Source organism: Salmo salar, chromosome 03 (genome assembly GCF_965601325.2).
Source record: "Salmo salar chromosome 03, fSalSal1, whole genome shotgun sequence".
Lineage (NCBI taxonomy): Eukaryota > Metazoa > Chordata > Actinopteri > Salmoniformes > Salmonidae > Salmo > Salmo salar.
This window is the reverse complement of record NC_138293.1, coordinates 104,293,769-104,300,000: the sequence shown is the minus strand read 5'-3', so window position 1 is coordinate 104,300,000 and position 6,232 is coordinate 104,293,769.

The window sequence follows — 6,232 nt, the reverse complement described above, 5'->3', positions numbered from 1 at the left end:
AGAGAGGAGCTTCCTGTTTCGATCTCACTGGGGGAACAGAAGAGACTTTTTTGATTGGATGATGAGACAACGTTTGTTTACTAGGGAAGTTAAACAGCCTGGCGTCCGTCTGACTGACCCCCCCCCCCCCCCCCCCCCCCAGGTCAACTAGTTTGACCCCTGAACTTTAGGCGTCTCCAGCTATAGAATCTCCTGTCTTATTTATAATTGATTTAGAGACGGGTGCTTTTCTCTATTACCACAGTAGTCAATACGATTTGGTAGAAAATATTTATAATATTTGAAGAGTTTTCGACAGATGAATTTGGATCCTCAGATATTTGTGTGTGTTTTTTTTAATGAGGAATCGTTTTTTGGACTATTTGCATGTTGCTGAGAAAAAATATATATATTTCAAAATATATTTAAAAATATATTTAAAAAAGGTTTTTTTTTTTTTTACATTCTTTTGATAAATTAAAATTTCCAGATGTTTCCGATGTTTGTAGACTGTCTAATTAAATGTACCGGGCTCAGTTTGGTTTGTACGAGGGCTGTAATACCGATTTAAACATGATTTATTATTGTCCGATATAAAATGTGCTGGTTGGCTAGGTGTGTATCTACTGAGACCGTTGGTCCGATACTGTCCAAGCTGTCACAGAGAGGGGAACCATGGAAACAGGTTCTGGGTGCTGTTTATCTCAGAATACCCAGGAGTCAGATGTTGAGCGCTTGACTTTCCTCCCGTTGCTCCCCACCTGATCAATCCACTCGTTACCAAAGCCTACAAGTTATTTCCAGAGAACCTGATGTATATTATAACTCAGTATGAACCCTAATAAAGCTTTATACCTGATGGATGATGATGATGATGATGGATCTCTGGCATTGAGGTGAATCTGTTGTTCCGATCTGATAAAAGACTCATTATAAAAGAGACTGAGTGTTTTTAAAAACCGCACCAGCATGCTTCAGGACGTTCTAGAGCCAGACTTCAGGAAGTTCTAGAATCAGGCTTCAGGAAGTTCTAGAACAAGGTTTGAGGATGTTGTAGAACCAGGCTTCAGGACGTTCTAGAACCAGGTTTGAGGATGTTGTAGAACCAGGCTTCAGGATGATCTAGAACTAGGCTTAAGGAAGTTCTAGAACCAGGCTTCAGGACGTTATAGAACCAGGTTTGAGGATGTTGTAGAACCAGGCTTCAGGATGATCTAGAACCAGGCTTCAGGATGATCTAGAACCAGGCTAAAGGATGTTCTAGAACCAGGCTTGAGGATGTTGTAGAACCAGGCTTCAGGATGTTGTAGAACCAGGCTTCAGGACGTTGTAGAACCAGGCTTCAGGACGTTGTAGAACCGGGCTTCAGGACGTTGTAGAACCAGGCTTTAGGACGTTCTAGAACCAGGCTTCAGGAAGTTCTACAACCAGGCTTCAGGACGTTATAGAACCAGGCTTCAGGATGTTCTAGAACCAGGCTAAAGGATGTTCTAGAACCAGGCTTGAGGATGTTGTAGAACCAGGCTTCAGGATGTTCTAGAACCAGGCTTCAGGATGTTGTAGAACCAGGCTTCAGGACGTTCTAGAACCAGGCTTCAGGATGTTGTAGAACCAGGCTTCAGGACGTTCTAGAACCAGGCTTCAGGATGTTCTAGAACCAGGCTTCAGGAAGTTCTAGAACCAGGCTTCAGGAAGTTCTAGAACCAGGCTTCAGGACGTTCTAGAACCAGGCTTCAGGACGTTTAAGCTGTGATGGAACCTGACCTTCAATCTATCAGAAACCTTGTCGTTTTAACTCTTGAGAGACTGGAGGAAGAGGAGGAGGAGGAGGAAGAGGAGGAAGAGAAGGGTGTGTTTTCTAGCTGTCAATAGACAAGCTAACTGTCTGCAATAATTTCCCTCTGATGCTCCCAGAACTGAGAGAGAGGGTTTCCAAGGCTGGTATACAACTGTACTTTTGACATTGTTTTTTAATTGCTGATTATTATAATGATCAAACATTATCCTGAAGGATGTTCCCCCTGTCATCGAAAAAATAAACTTTTTTAATTCCTGAACTGAAAGGTGTCTGGTGTGTTTCTTCATAGAGCCCCTTGTGGGATAACAAATATTTACTGTGTTCTCAGCCGTCCCCAACAGGATGGAGTCAGAGCCCCAGCAGGATGGAGTCAGAGTAACCTGCCGCCCCTCCACTCTAACCACTAGGCTACCTGCCGCCCCTCCACTCTAACCACTAGGCTAACTGCCGCCCCTCCACTCTAACCACTAGGCTACCTGCCATCCCTCCACTCTAACCACTAGGCTACCTGCCGCCCCTCCACTCTAACCACTAGGCTACCTGCCATCCCTCCACTCTAACCACTAGGCTACCTGCCGCCCCTCCACTCTAACCACTAGGCTACCTGCCATCCCTCCACTCTAACCACTAGGCTACCTGCCGTCCCTAAACTCTAACCACTAGGCTACCTGCCGTCCCTCCACTCTAACCACTAGGCTACCTGCCGCCCCTCCACTCTAACCACTAGGCTACCTGCCTCCACTCTAACCACTAGGCTACCTGCCGTCCCTCCACTCTAACCACTAGGCTACCTGCCGCCCCTCCACTCTAACCACTAGGCTACCTGCCGTCCCTCCACTCTAACCACTAGGCTACCTGCCATACCTCCACTCTAACCACTAGGCTACCTGCCGCCCCTCCACTCTAACCACTAGGCTACCTGCCGTCCCTACACTCTAACCACTAGGCTACCTGCCGTCCCTCCACTCTAACCACTAGGCTACCTGCCGCCCCTCCACTCTAACCACTAGGCTACCTGCCTCCCCCCTCTAACCACTAGGCTACCTGCCGTCCCTCCACTCTAACCACTAGGCTACCTGCCGTCCCTCTAACCACTAGGCTACCTGCCGTCCCTCCACTCTAACCACTAGGCTACCTGCCGTCCCTCTAACCACTAGGCTACCTGCCGTCCCTCCACTCTAACCACTAGGCTACCTGCCTCCCCCCTCTAACCACTAGGCTACCTGCACCCCCCCCTAACCACTAGACTACCTGCCGCCCCTCCACTCTAACCACTAGACTACCTGCCGTCCCTCCACTCTAACCACTAGACTACCTGCCATCCCTCCACTCTAACCACTAGAATACCTGCCGTCCCTCCACTCTAGCCACTAGGCTACCTGCCGCCCCTCCCCTCTAACCACTAGGCTACCTGCCGTCCCTCCACTCTAACCACTAGGCTACCTGCCTCCCCTCCACTCTAACCACTAGGCTAGCTGCCGCCCCTCCACTCTAACCAATAGGCTACCTGCCGTCCCTCCACTCTAACCACTAGGCTACCTGCCTCCCCTCCACTCTAACCACTAGGCTACCTGCCGTCCCTCCACTCTAACCACTAGGCTACCTGCCGTCCCTCCACTCTAACCACTAGGCTACCTGCAGCCCCTCCACTCTAACCACTAGGTTACCTGCCGTCCCTCCATTCTAACCACCAGGCTACCTGCCGTCCCTCCACTCTAACCACTAGGCTACCTGCAGCCCCTCCACTCTAACCACTAGGCTACCTGCCGTCCCTCTAACCACTAGGCTACCTGCCGTCCCTCCACTCTAACCACTAGGCTACGTGCCGCCCCTCCACTCTAACCACTAGGCTACCTGCCCCCCCTCCACTCTAATCACTAGGCTACCTGCCATCCCTCCACTCTAACCACTAGGCTACCTGCCGCCCCTCCACTCTAACCACTAGGCTACCTGCCATCCCTCCACTCTAACCACTAGGCTACCTGCCGCCCCTCCACTCTAACCACTAGGCTACCTGCCATCCCTCCACTCTAACCACTAGGCTACCTGCCGTCCCTCCACTCTAACCACTAGGCTACCTGCCGCCCCTCCACTCTAACCACTAGGCTACCTGCCTCCACTCTAACCACTAGGCTACCTGCCGTCCCTCCACTCTAACCACTAGGCTACCTGCCGCCCCTCCACTCTAACCATTAGGCTACCTGCCGTCCCTCCACTCTAACCACTAGGCTACCTGCCATACCTCCACTCTAACCACTAGGCTACCTGCCGCCCCTCCACTCTAACCACTAGGCTACCTGCCGTCCCTACACTCTAACCACTAGGCTACCTGCCGTCCCTCCACTCTAACCACTAGGCTACCTGCCGCCCCTCCACTCTAACCACTAGGCTACCTGCCTCCCCCCTCTAACCACTAGGCTACCTGCCGTCCCTCCACTCTAACCACTAGGCTACCTGCCGTCCCTCTAACCACTAGGCTACCTGCCGTCCCTCCACTCTAACCACTAGGCTACCTGCCGTCCCTCTAACCACTAGGCTACCTGCTGTCCCTCCACTCTAACCACTAGGCTACCTGCCTCCCCCCTCTAACCACTAGGCTACCTGCCCCCCCCCAACCACTAGACTACCTGCCGCCCCGCCACTCTAACCACTAGACTACCTGCCGTCCCTCCACTCTAACCACTAGACTACCTGCCGTCCCTCCACTCTAACCACTAGGCTACCTGCCGCCCCTCCCCTCTAACCACTAGGCTACCTCCCGTCCCTCCACTCTAACCACTAGGCTACCTGCCTCCCCTCCACTCTAACCACTAGGCTAGCTGCCGCCCCTCCACTCTAACCAATAGGCTACCTGCCGTCCCTCCACTCTAACCACTAGGCTACCTGCCTCCCCTCCACTCTAACCACTAGGCTACCTGCCGTCCCTCCACTCTAACCACTAGGCTACCTGCCGTCCCTCCACTCTAACCACTAGGCTACCTGCAGCCCCTCCACTCTAACCACTAGGCTACCTGCCGTCCCTCCATTCTAACCACTAGGCAACCTGCCGTCCCTCCACTCTAACCACTAGGCTACCTGCAGCCCCTCCACTCTAACCACTAGGCTACCTGCCGTCCCTCTAACCACTAGGCTACATGCCGTCCCTCCACTCTAACCACTAGGCTACCTGCTGCCCCTCCACTCTAACCACTAGGCTACCTGCCCCCCCTCCACTCTAATCACTAGGCTACCTGCCCCCTCCACTCTAACCACTAGATTACCTGCCGTCCCTCCACTCTAACCACTAGGCTACCTGCCGTCCCTCCACTCTAACCACTAGGCTACCTGCCGCCTCTCCACTCTAACCACTAGGCCACCTGCCGTCCCTCCACTCTAACCACTAGGCTACCTGCCTCCCCTCCACTCTAACCACTAGGCTAGCTGCCGCCCCTCCACTCTAACCACTAGACTACCTGCCTCCCCTCCACTCTAACCACTAGGCTACCTGCCGTCCCTCCACTCTAACCACTAGGCTACCTGCCTCCCCTCCACTCTAACCACTAGGCTACCTGCCGCCCCTCCAGTCTAACCACTAGGCTACCTGCCGTCCCTCCACTCTAACAACTAGGCTACCTGCCCCCCCCTCTAACCACTAGGCTACCTGCCGCCCCTCCACTCTAACCACTAGGCTACCTGCAGCCCCTCCACTCTAACCACTAGGCTACCTGCCGTCCCTCTAACCACTAGGCTACCTGCCGTCCCTCCACTCTAACCACTAGGCTACGTGCCGCCCCTCCACTCTAACCACTAGGCTACCTGCCCCCCCTCCACTCTAATCACTAGGCTACCTGCCATCCCTCCACTCTAACCACTAGGCTACCTGCCGCCCCTCCACTCTAACCACTAGGCTACCTGCCATCCCTCCACTCTAACCACTAGGCTACCTGCCGCCCCTCCACTCTAACCACTAGGCTACCTGCCATCCCTCCACTCTAACCACTAGGCTACCTGCCGTCCCTACACTCTAACCACTAGGCTACCTGCCGTCCCTCCACTCTAACCACTAGGCTACCTGCCGCCCCTCCACTCTAAACACTAGGCTACCTGCCTCCACTCTAACCACTAGGCTACCTGCCGTCCCTCCACTCTAACCACTAGGCTACCTGCCGTCCCTCCACTCTAACCATTAGGCTACCTGCCGTCCCTCCACTCTAACCACTAGGCTACCTGCCATACCTCCACTCTAACCACTAGGCTACCTGCCGCCCCTCCACTCTAACCACTAGGCTACCTGCCGTCCCTACACTCTAACCACTAGGCTACCTGCCGTCCCTCCACTCTAACCACTAGGCTACCTGCCGCCCCTCCACTCTAACCACTAGGCTACCTGCCTCCCCCCTCTAACCACTAGGCTACCTGCCGTCCCTCCACTCTAACCACTAGGCTACCTGCCGTCCCTCTAACCACTAGGCTACC